Source organism: Mobula birostris, unplaced genomic scaffold, assembly GCF_030028105.1.
Source record: "Mobula birostris isolate sMobBir1 unplaced genomic scaffold, sMobBir1.hap1 scaffold_287, whole genome shotgun sequence".
Taxonomy (NCBI): Eukaryota; Metazoa; Chordata; class Chondrichthyes; order Myliobatiformes; family Myliobatidae; genus Mobula; species Mobula birostris.
This window is the reverse complement of record NW_027275927.1, coordinates 216,421-229,859: the sequence shown is the minus strand read 5'-3', so window position 1 is coordinate 229,859 and position 13,439 is coordinate 216,421. Positions and strand designations below refer to the sequence as shown.

Here is a 13,439-nt window from a genome sequence, read left to right as displayed (position 1 = left end):
CATGCATACCTATAGGTTTATAGGTAAAGGCAGAGGCATTGGCATGTGTCAGCTATTGGGAAGGAGAAAAAAAGTGTTTTGCAAATCCACAACGGAAAAGACTGAGGCTACAGATGGGACACAACTCAGTATGGTCGTTGGGTTGGGCGCTATAGCATGCACAGGTGCAACCACATCGTTCATGGCTCTAGCGTCTTGGACTCAGCGATATTCCGAACATCCGGGCTTCCACACTAGGAAAACTGAAGTGTTGCAAGGGCGAGTTGCGTGGGACTAGGATCCCCTGTAGTAAGAAAAAATGGATCATGGGCTCAGTACCAGACCCTGCCTTGGGTTTGAATGGATATTGTGGAATAGTGGGTAACTTTACCCCTTCCCTAATGGCAATATGGACAGGGTCAATGTTAACCCTTCCCACCTCCATTTTACCAGAGGCCCATAGTTCGGGTCGAACATTGCTCTTTGGAGTAGTGGATCGATGGTGAGTAAGTATGCCAGTCAAGGTATATGGTTTGAGGTAGTAGTGGATGATTCCTTCGGGAAAACCTTGGATGGTAAAGCATTGAGGGTTAGCCTGGTCCACAAGGATGCGGGCTAGAAAACCCAGATCCTTTGGTTTCTGATTAGGCACAACAGTAAGGGTGATATGTGGAACAACGAGGTGTGACTGTTTCCACAAGATGGGATCTATTGCTACCAAACAAGCAATTCCTGAGGGCCCCTTAATCTCTCACATCACTGACACAGAAAGTCTGCTGCAATAGGAGTAGAAGGATTCTAACTCTGAATTATTACTGGAAAAATCGCAGGTCGGAAGTAACATGACGGTCTCGAGGGGCAGGAGATGGGATTACTGAGGGATCTAGGTAGAGCGCCCACCATAGTGGGATGGCAAAATTAGGACACTATTGCATTGTAACTGGGCCAGAGGGCAAAATGCCCTTGTTAGTGCAATCGATCTACAACTCCCATCCCTTGCCACTATATTCACCCCAATGTTGCCACAGACAGCGAACTCAACCTTGTTTGGGGATGCTAGGTTACAGGAAGTTGGAAGGGGCTTGGGAGGTGTGGAACTAACTACGGGAACTTCAAATCCTTGGAGGGAGACAGTCTTATCAGAAAAGGGTAGATGGAGTTGGCTGACAACCGACTGTTGTATGGAGGAGCAAGCTGTTCCAGTGTCAACCATAAACTGTAAAGGATATCCGCTGGCAGTCCGAGTGAAGAGAGCTTCATCAGATGGATTGGTGGTGAGGCTAGGCATCGAGGGCAGTCTATCATGCAAAAGGGTTATGAGCGGAAAAAGGGGCTTGGTGAGGCCCAGACTGAGGTGTGTTTATCTGGACTTGCCGGTCATCAGGGTAATCCCGCTGCCAGTGTCCCCTTCAGCCACAATTGTAACATTCATCCCAATAGACTGGGCGAGGACAGGGAGGTGTCGCGAATGGGGTGAGTAAGGATCTCATGGGGTGGGGGTCTCTGACTTCCTCCTGGCAGAATACACGAAGTGGGTCTGCTTTGTTGCACGTACTCCGGGGGGATTTTCAAAACTATCCCAAAAGAGCTTCACAGCCCAATTAAGTTGAGCTTGAGTGGATTCTAACCAGTTCATATTGTTGACTTTAACCCTGTCAGCCACCTTGCTGGGCAGGGCTCAGAGGAGGAGAGCACAGTACTGTGGGGACTGGCTCCCTGTTACACACAGTGGTTCTCCCAATCATGCAGAATAAACGGCATGAAAGCATTCTAGAAAATCATCAGGGGTCTCACCTTTCCTGGGTTTACACTCTAAGACCTTAGTTACATCTATGAAGGATGCCAGGACGTGGGACAATCACCTGCGGCTCAGTTTGCCCTGTTGTGATTGACTGGTCGTAGCTGCCATGTCTGAGCTGAGTGGTGAATCATGTCTGATCAGTAGGAGTAAGGGCGGCCATAGCCAGAGGGAACAAATCTCAGGAGTTAGCGGAATAAATAGTCAAGCCAGTTCTTAAATAATAATAAAACCCCTAGGGGTCGACCCTTTTGTCAGGGGCGGCATTCAGTAACCACAGAATTCGGAAGGGGTCCAGGGCTTATGGATTTGCATAGTAGGTGCTTGTCCCACCACTCCGGCTTGTGGATTAGGAACGGTCCTCATGGACAATTGTTACTGAGTCTGTATCGGTCCTGGTAAAACCAAAGGCCTTTGTTCAGGGGTATAGTCTGGGAGAGGTCCAGTCTGACTGCGTGTGCGGGCAGAAACGGGTACTAGGCTTCCCAACTGTTCTGGAGGAATTACATCGGTCGGTGGCAGTGCAATGATTTTTGAGTTGGCGACTGAGGCACCAGGGCGAGAACCATATGGGGGTGGGGAACCTGACCGTGGTAAAACAGGTGCCGACGCAGCTGTGGATAGTACGGCAGGATTATTTGCTCGCCTTACCCATTCCCAATCATCATCAGTATCGTTTGGGGAAATCGGTCAGTATGTCTGGATAGAGGTGGGGTACCCCAGAATTACTTTTACTTCCCGTTTCCCTTTACTCTTTATTCGTTCTTCCGTGGCCAGTTTGTTTTGTCTCTGATACAATTTCTTCCCCGGTTTCCGTTGTCTGTCCCTTATTCCATTCTTCACAAATTGCTCTCAACTCTTGCCAACTTCTGATTGCATCTTCTGTAACATATGTCTATCCTTCTTTGCTTAGCATTATCGGTCCAACAATTTATGTCTTTCATCTTTTATTTCTTGTCGCCATAGGTCAATCAGGCGACCATACTCTTTCCTGGCTCCACCTGCCATATTAAATTTAAGTCAAATTTACTTCCTGTAGGCCAATTGCCTTTTCCCAAATGTTAAGACAAGAAGACTCGAACTTCTCATTTGTCTAAATACAGCAGTCAGCTAAGTTCTTCCCAGCTTGCAGAGAGAAATTGAGAGTTTGATAACATTGTATATTGTACCCTCAGTTGAGTAGGGAGAGGAGGACTCACCAATAAGGACGGGAATGAACATCCATCTGTAATTACGCTTTGATTTAGCGGACTCTCTTATCTGTAACTAAGTTTTGTACCAACAGACTTGGTGGGCTTACCAGTTCAAATGACATCTTGCAACAGTAATGTATGGGGCTTACTTTGTATAAATACAGGTGTCCCCCGCTTTTCGAACGTTCGCTTTACAAAACCTCACTGTTACGAAAGACCTACATTAGTACCCTGTTTTCACTAACAGAAGGTGTTTTCACTGTTATGAAAAAAGCAGCTCGCACCCCGAGCAGCTGCTCTCCCCCGGATTCGGAACGGCATTTTCGCTGGCGTGCTTAAACACATGCCTGTGAGCAGCCGTTTGCAAGATGCATTCTAAGGTGTCGGAAAAGCCTGAAAGAGCTCGTAAGGGTGTTACACTTAGCGTAAAACTAGACATAATTAAGCGTTTCGATCGTGGTGAATGAAGTAGGACAAAGTGAGTTCGGCTTGTGGAAGTTGATGAAGATGATGTTCAAGAGGTTTTGGCATCCCATGACCAAGAACTGATAGATGAAGAGCTGATGCAATTGGAAGAAGAAAGGATAACAATCGAAACCGAATGCAGTAGTGAACTGAACGTGAAGCAACTGCGTGATATTTTCGCTGCAATGATAAAGTACGACTTTAATTTTGAAAGGGTACATAGGTTTCGGGGATATTTGCAAGATGGTTTGAGTCCTTACAAAGAACTGTATGACAGAAAAATGCGCGAGGCTCACTGACCTTCGACATCGAGGTGGGCAGTCATAGAAGTTGAGCTGCCTGCTCTAATGGAAACAGATGACGAGATGACACGCCAGTGTCCCATCACTCCAACACCCAGGCCGCGGACAGATACCGATTCGCGGAGAATGCAGCGGTAGCCGGGAGGCACACAGCACATCTTTAAGAAAAAAGCCGAAATAAACATGCTAATTAATTAGGTGCCGCCCGACACGTAATTGTCGGCCCAGATCAGAGACGACGCAATCAGAAATCGGCATTGATCTGGGCCGACAATTACATGCTGGGCGGCACCTAATTAATTAGCATGTTTGTTTCTGCTTTTTTCTTAAAGATGTGCTGTGTGCCTCCTGGCTACCGCTGCACCCCTGCATGCTTCGCGGATCGGTATCAGTCGGTGGCCCAGAGAGTGGGGGCCACTGCACCACCCAAACTCCGACGACTCAGTCTAACACACCATCACCAGTGTGCTCAGCGCTGAACCAATTCCGGTAAGTGATACTACACTGTACATACATTATTTCTACTTTATATAGGCTGTGTATTTTTACATGTTATTAGGCATGATTTGGCAGCTTCATAGCTTAAAGGTTACTGGAGAGCGCTTGCGTGAGATTTTCTGCCGACGGCGCTTGTGTGAGATTTTCGCTATGGAGAACAGTGCAGTAATGATCGTGGAAAAGTATTACTACTTTATATAGGCTGTGTATTTATCATATCATTCCTGCTTTTACTATATGTTACTGTTATTTTAGGTTTTATGTATTATTTGGCATGATTTGGTAGGTTATTTTTGGGTCTGTGAATGCTCACAAAATCTTCCCATATAAATAAATGGTAATTGCTTCTTTGCTTTACGACATTTCAGCTTACGAACCGTTTCATAGGAACGTTCTACCTTCAGATGGCGGGGGAAACCTGTATACAGCTGTTAACCGGAGAGAGGAGGCCCACTTGTCGGATGGTGACAACTGGTTCTCAAACTCCAGCAGGAGGGTGCGCAATAAACTATTGTAACTATAAGAAGCTGATCTCCCGAGTTCTATTCAGATTGAACTTTAACACAACAAGCACTCCTTTGTTCCTTAGTTGTCTTCCAACATTATTCTCACAGCCCGACTAGTCAAGCTGCAAATATCAGTTAGGTTATAGCCTTTCTAATTTTGTATATAATTCCTCATAAACACTCTATATAAAATGTTAATTCTTCAAAGTTTTGCCCATCTTTGGTCCTTGAATTATTCACTACTGACTGTATTTATTTTTGCTTTATCTTCCTTCTTTAAATAAAACACAACCTCCTTTAACTCAACCAAAACTCCTATCATCTTTCTTTGCTCAAAGTACAAGAAAACCAGCTTCTCCAATTTACCTTGCATCTGAAATTCCTATCCCAGAATATATGAAATCACAATAGGCCATTTTGCTGCTACTCCTCCGAAAAAGACTGGGGCTGATCTCTTACCTTTCCTGCATTCATTTTTGAGCATTTAAAGCAGGGGTTTTTAATGCCATGGACACATATCATTAAGCAAGGGGTCTGTTGATCCAGTTGGGAATCACTGGCTTACGGTAAAAAGCTGCTCCACGAGTTTAGATTGGGATCTGCCTGAACAGTGTATGAGGACAAATTCAGCAAGGTCAGACAAGAAGTGCAAAGCAACAGGTTAATGCTGTATCCACAGAGTGAAGAGCTCCCTTAATATTGCACTCAGATCAAGTTTAATATCACTGGCAAATGTGATGAAATTTATTGTTCTGCAGCAGAAATACATTGAAATACATAATATTAGAAAACTATAAATTACAATAATACAAATAAAGTATTAATTAGTGAAAAAAGAGCAAAAATAGTGAGGTTGTGTCTGCGGGATCTTGTCCATTCAGAAATCTTATGGCAGAGGTGAAAAAGCTGTTCCTGAAGTGTTGAATGTCTCTCTTCAGGCTCTGACATGTCAGCTGTCATTTCACTCTAACTACGTTTAAAATTTAAATATATATTTCCAGAAGCTGAGTCACTCATTGCAATGCAGATGAGCTGCAAAAATTTCAGAAGCCAATCAGGTTTTTATCTAATTCATCTGCAAAGAACTTAAAGAAGTTTGCTAAAATAAAAATTCAAAAGTGTAATGGAATCATCTGGCAATGTACAGCTGAAAAGTCTACATCAAGTTTATTTCTTCAAAGCTTTGCAATGAATTATTTTGATTTACACAAGGATGCTCCTAGATTTGTGAATTACAGTTTTCAGTTTCTGCTTGTACAGAGGCCTTCTTGCTGTGATGCAGAAACCACAAGTATAGAGGTTGTAAGCTACTGCCAAGCAACATGAACGGAGATATTCAATGGGGGGGGGCGTGGAGAGTGGGGGAGTGTGAAGAGTGGAGCATCATAAATTTACTGCACATAAGATTGTACCAGTGAAAAATAGCGGTACATAGATTATTCTTACCTCCCAACCCTCAAGTCTACAGTTATGGAAGTTGCTACTTTTCAAATAATCATCTAGGTACTACTCAAATATGACACTTTAGGGATAATAGCACTGGACTAACTTGGCAAATTTAGAAGGCAGCACTGGTTATGATTGTTCAGTTCTCGTTTGTGAATGAGCTTAACTGACAACATGACTTGTTTTCTCCAGTGAAACACTTATAACAATGGGATGTGGCTACACAGGGGTCTGTCATTAAAAATTATGTGTGTAAAAATTTCATCTGAGGGTAGTGAAGGCCAGATCATTAGATATAGTTAAGTTGGAGATAGACAAATATTTGAAAAATCAAGAAATTAAGGATTATGGGGAAATGGAGAAGAGGAACTGAAGTTAATATTGATTAGCCATGACCACATTGAATTGTGGAGTAGACCTGTAAGCCTTAATATTCTGCTCCTGTTCCTATTTTATTGTGTTCTTACAAATAGAGAATAAAACTACAGCTTTGCCTTTAATACCATCATTCCAAATAAACTGATTCCTAAGCTCCGGAACCTGGGTCTTAGCACTCAGATCTGCAGCTGGATCTTCAACTTCCTTACAGACAGGACCCAGGCTGTAAAAATAGGGGACAAGCTCTCCTCTACAATCACTCTGAGCACTGGTGCCCCACAAGGCTGTGTACACAGCCTCCTGCTGTAATCACTGTACAGCCATGATTATGTAGCCAAGTTTCCATCAAACTCAATATATAAGTTTGCTGATGACACAACAATTGTAGGCCGTATCTCGGGTAATGATGAGTTTGAGTACAGAGAGGAAATTGAGAACCTGGTGGCATGGTATGAAGACAATAACCTATCCCTCAACGTCAGCAAGACAAAGGAATTGGTTGTTGACTTCAGAAGGTGTAGTGGACCGCACAACCCAATTTGCAATGGTGGCGCACAAGTGGAACAGGTCAAAAGCTTTCAGTTCCTCGGGGTCAATATCACAAATGACCTGACTTGGTCCAACCAAGCAGAGTCCACTGCCAAGAAGGCCCACCAGCGCCTTTACTTCCTGAGAAAACTAAAGAAATTTGGCCTGTCCCCCAAAACCCTCACGAATTTTTATAGATGCACCATAGCAAGCATTCTTCTAGGGTGTATCACAACCTGGTATGGAAGTCGTCCTGTCCAAGACTGAAAGAAGCTGCAGAAGGTCATGAACACGGCACAGCACATCACACAAACCAATCTTCCGTCCTTGGACTAACTTTACACCATACGCTGTCGGAGCAGTGCTGCCAGGATAATCAAGGACACAACCCACCCAGCCAACACACTTTTCACCCCTCTTCCCTCCGGGAGAAGGCTCAGGAGCTTGAAGACTCGTAAGGCCAGATTTGGGAACAGCTTCTTTCCATCTGTGGTAAGACTGCTGAACGGATCCTGACCCAGATCTGGGTCATACCCTCCAAATATCTGGACCTGCCTCCCGGTTTTTTTGCACTACCTTACTTTCCACTTTTCTACTTTCTATTTATGATTTATAATTCAAATTTTTAATATTTACTATTGATTTGTAATCCAGGGAGCGGGAAGCACAGCATCAAATATCACTGTGATGATTGTACATTCTAGTATCAATTGTTTGGCGACAATAAAGTATAAAGTATAAAACAGAAGAACAGCATAGCACAAGAATAGCTTGCACATGGTCAATATCTCTCCATTTCCACCTGTTCATATGCCATCTAAACGGCTCCTTATGTCATCACATCAGCTTCCACTAGCACACCTGGCCACATGCTCCTTTCTGTGTAAATAAAAGTGTTTGCATCTATCCTTTAAACTTTCCTTCTCTTACTTTATGCCCTCTAGCATTTGACATTTCTACGCTAAGAAAAAGACTGTCTACTCTATGCCTCTCAATTTAATAAACTTCTATCAGGTTGCCCCTCAGCCCCCATTGCTTCAGAGAAAACAATCCAAGTTTGTCCAACATTTCCTTATAGCAATGTAGGCAACATCCTGGTAAACCTGCTTACTAAGGAGAAGGTGCTTAGGAAGCTGAAAGGTCTGAAAGCAGATAAGTCATTTGGACCAGATGGATTACACTCCAGGGTTCTGAAAGAGATTGCTGAAGAGATTGGGGAGACATTAGTCGTGATTATTCAAGAATCATTTGATTCTGGAATGGTTTTGGAGAACTGGAAAACTGCAAATGTCACTCTACTCTAAGGGAGGCAGAAGGGGTGAAATTATAAGTGAATTAGCTTGACTTCAGTGGTTGGCAAGATGTTGGTGTCCATTATTGAAGGACGAGGTTTCGGGGTACTTGGAGGCATGTGATAAAAGTAGGCCAAAGTCAGCATGGTTTCCTTAAGGGGAAATCTTGCCTAACAAATCTGTTTGAAATCTTTGAGGAAATAACAGGCAGGATGAACAAAGGGTAATCAGTGGATGTTGTTTACTTGGATATGCAGAAGGCCTCTGACAAGGTGTCGCAATGAGGCTGCTCAACAATGTTACAGCCTATGGTATTACAGGAACGATATCAGCATGGATAGAAGATTTGCTGACTTGCAGGATGCAAAGAGTGGGACTAAAAGGGCCAATTCTGGTTGGCCGCCAGTGATCGATGATGTCAGAGGTCGGTATTGGGACCACTTCTTTTCACGTTATATGTCAACGATTTGGATGATGGAATGATGGCTTTGTGGCCATGTTTGCAGACAATACAAAGAGAGGTGGAGGAGCAGGTAGTGTTGAGGAAGCAGGGAGTCTGCAGAAGGACTTGGGTAGCTTGGGAGCATGGGCGAGGTGCCAAACAGATTATTGTGTAGGGAAATGCACGGCCATGCACATTGGCAGAAAAAATAAAAGCATATACTATTTTCTAAACAGAAAGAGAATTCAAAAATCAGAGACGTAAAGGGACTTGGAAGTCATTGTGCAGGAATCCCTAAAGGCTAACTTGCAGATTGAGTCAGTAGTAAGGTAGGCAAATGGAATGTTAGCATTCATTTTGAGAGGACTAGAACTTAAGAGCAAGGATGTAATGCTGGGGCTTTACAAGTCATTGGTGGGCAGTCTTGGGAGCCCTGATCTAAGAAAAGACGTGTTGGTGATGGGGAGGATCCAGAGGTGGTTCACGAGAACAATTCTGGTAAGTAAAAGATTAATGTATGAGAAGCATTTGATGGCTCTGTACCGGTACTCACTGGAATTTATCAGAATAAGGAGGGTTCTCATTGAAACCTATTGAATATTGAAAGGCTGAGATTGGGTGGCTACGGAGAGGATGCTTCCTAGAGTGGGTGAGTCTAGGACCAAAAGGCACAGCCTCAGAATAGAAGAACGTCCATTTAGAACAGAGATAATGAGGAATTTCTTTAGCTAGAGGGTAGTGAATCTGTGGAATTCATTGCCACAGACAGCTGTTGATGCCAAGTCCTTAGGTATATTTAAAGTGGAGATTGGTAGGATCTTGATCAGTAAGGGCAGCAAAGGTTACAGGAAGAAGGCAGGAGAATGGGGTTGAGAGGAATATTAAATCAGACATGACAGAATGGCAGCGAACTCAATAAGCTGAATGGCCTGCTTCTGATCCTGTGTTTTATGGTCCCTTTAATAAGACAGTAGAATTCAACATCCCCTCTAATTTTTATTTTTATAGCTGCATGGATCAATCATTGCTTTGAGCAGTAAATTATTTATTTATTTATTTTACACAACCTGAAACTGTGCAGTACTTTAAAAGGTTTTTTTGTATCATGCACATCAAACTCAACACAAGGAAACAATGTCAAGCAGTCAAGTCAACTGGCAGGCACAATGGCAAAATTAAAATTTTTGACTAGATGGTACTGGCATTCAGTAGGCCAGCAGGTTATTAACAATGAGTTATTGACTTCCATTCTGTGTTTATTGTTACAATTTGTAATTGTTGTAACTTGAAATGAAGCTCTAAAATATTTCAAAGTAATGGTTATTGGACACTTATTATTTAGCAAAATGATAATCATTAATCATTAACAATTAATTACAGGTTATTTCACAATTATATTAAAAGATTTCAAAATTATATTGGCAGAATTTCAAAACTGTATTCATATTATGTAAAAGAAAATTCCAGCTGCGTGACAATAAGAGCTATGTGTGCAGGAGTCTTTCAGTTACTCTGTGTGGGAGCACACCAGCGCAATTCATAGGGAACAGTGGTAGAATTATAAGCATCTCTTCTGAAAGAAAAGACAGATGTCAAATAAATTATAAAATTAGGAGATGACAAGGCTTCTATAAAAAGAACAGTTGTCCTTGATGCAATTCAAGTGAAATAAGGCAAAATAGATCTTCCTGCTCTGATGGAAGGTCATCGATATGAACTCTGTTTTCTAACAGAGCAGAATCCAACAGCCCCTTCACTCTGCATTGCCTTTCAATAAGATAAAGATGATCCCATGACTTTCAAGTCAATGTCTGACTTCCATATCCTTAGTATCCAGCCCGGAGAACTAAGCATTCCTGGCCTCCCAAGGTAAAAAAAAAATCTTAAGGTCAACATCTGCTGAGAGAAACACCTTCTCTCAGTCTTAAATACCCAATCATTTATATATTGAAACAATATCCCATGTTGTGACTGTCCATTCAGAAGAAACAGCCTCTTGAAATTGTCAGTTCCTATCAAAATCATGTCCAATAAGATCTCCCATTCTCCTAACCACTAGTGAATACAAAGCAAGCATTCTTCTTCACCTTATCCTCAGAATCAATCTTACACATCCATGTTATACAGATTTTGCTGTCATGATGCCCTCATCAAACCTAGGCTCTCTCGTTTCCACTTGACCTTGCAAAAAAAAATTAACATAACAATCTGCACTTAATATTTTCAGTTCAAATCTGCATACACTCACAGTCATATTTTATTGATCCCGGGGGAAACTGGTTTTCGTTACAGTTGCACCATAAATAATAAATAGTAATAGAACCATAATAGTTAAATAGTAGTATGTAAATTATGCCAGTAAATTATGAAATAAATCCAGGATCAGCCTATCGGCTCAGGGTGTCTGACCCTCCAAGGGAGGAGTTGTAAAGTTTGATGGTCACAGGCAGGAATGACTTCCTATGACGCTCTGTGCTGCATCTTGGAGGAATGGATGGGAGACATTGACCAAGATGGCATGCAACTTAGTCAGCATCCTCTTTTCAGATGCCACAGTGAGAGTCCAGTTCCATCCCCACAATATCACTGGCCTTACGCATGAGTTTGTTGATTTTGTTGATTTTGTTGGTGTCTGCTACCCTCAGCCTGCTGCCCCAGTACACAACAGCAAACATGATAGCACTGGCCACCACAGACTTGTAGAACATCCTCAGCATTGTCCGACAGATGTTAAAGGACCTCAGTCTCCTCAGGAAATAGAGACAGCTCTGACCCTTCTTGTAGACAGCCTCAGTGTTCTTTGACCAGTCCAGTTTATTGTCAATTCGTATTCCCAGGTATTTGTAATCCTCCACCATGTCCACACTGACCCCCTGGATGGAAACAGGGGTCAGTGGTACCTTAGCTCTCCTCAGGTCTACCACCAGCTCCTTAGTCTTTTTCACATTAAGCTGAAGATAATTCTGCTCACACCATGTGACAAAGTTTCCTACCATAGCCCTGTACTCAACCTTATCTCCCTTGCTGATGCATCCAACTATGGCAGAGTCATTCCAAAACTTCTGAAGATGACAAGACACTGTGCAGTAGTTGAAGTCCGAGGTGTAAATGGTGAAGAGAAAGGGAGACAAGCCAGTTCCCTGTGGAGCCCCAGTGCTGCTGATCACTCTGTCGGACACACAGTGTTGCAAGCACACGTACTGTAGTCTGCCAGTCAGGTAATCAAGAATCCATGAAACCAGGGAAGCATCCACCTGCATTGCTGTCAGCTTCTCCCCCAGCAGAGCGAGGCAGATGGTGTTGAATGCACTGCAGAAGTCAAAAAACATGACCCTCACAGTGCTCGCTGGCTTGTCTGAACTTTCCATCATCTTCTTTCCCTTTTGTGTTCATAGTTGTGCTCCAGAACTAAAACATTTTAGAATACAACCAAAAAAAACTTGGTAAGTTCATCTGCTTTTCTTGTACCTCAAAATGTTGGAAGATGAGCAGGGGCATGGCCAGCCAGCCACACCAAACATTTAGTCATGATATATTGCAGCTCGTAGTAAGTTAGTTGCTGTATTTCCCATATTACCACAGCAACTACACATATCACTACACTGTTTCCAGAGATCATGATAAGTACTGTAGAAATTCAATTCTGCCTTTAACAGGAGATGGTGGAAAATCTCATGGAACAGAGTACAAGAATTATTTTAAAACAGGTGAAATTTTATCAAAGCACACCGATGTCTTTACTTTCTTCGGAAGTTAAGGAGGTTCCCCATGTCACCGAACACTAACAAACTTCTAAAGATGTACTGTTGAAAGTATCCTGACTGATTGCATCATGGTTTGGTACAGAAATTCAACTCATTAAGTAGTTACATTTACTTGCGGTGAGTAGTGGATTCTGCCCAATAAATCACAAGCACATCCCACCCCACCAATTGTTAGCGTCTACAAAAGTTGTTGCCTCAAAGTGAAACATCCAAAGGCCCCTATCATCCAGGCCATGTCATCATTCCACAGCTACCACTGGACAGGAGGTACAGAAGCCTGAAATCCCACACCACCAGATTTAAGAACAACTACTTCCTTTCAACTGTTCAGTTCTTGAGCAAAACAGAACAAACACTAAAACAGACTTTATTTTTGTTCTAAAATTGTGCTCTTATAAAAATGAGGTACAATATATCCTTACCTTGTTAACAGTGCTTAAATGATCCTATGTGCCTGTGATGCTGCTGCAAGCATGCATGTTCTGTACTTGAGCACATGACAATAAACTCAATTTTAATGAGAAAGATACAAATTAACAAGAAACAATCCTAACTATATTCCATTGAAATAACATAACTGCATCTCGATGGAGAGTGGAAGCCACTGAAGATTATTGTGAAGAACAATGACTTCCATCACAGAGTTTCTACTTTGGAAATGTAGATAATAACTATCTGCTCATTAACTCAGTGACCTATCACTGACCAAACACAAAATAAATTCTATCGAAAAAAAAAACAGAAAAACTCATTGGCATTTTTTGGGGCAGAGCTTTCATTCTGTCTCTCAGCACAAGCCCTATGTACTGCGCAAGATGATATTATTAAAATTTTAGCTGCACCAAACT

General features: G+C 42.4%; 1 protein-coding gene across 3 annotated transcripts in view; it reads right to left on the bottom strand.

The window, feature by feature from the left end:
• Positions 1-13,439, bottom strand: part of enah (ENAH actin regulator) — a 301,284-nt gene that overhangs the window by 111,306 nt on the left and 176,539 nt on the right. The window lies entirely within an intron of this gene.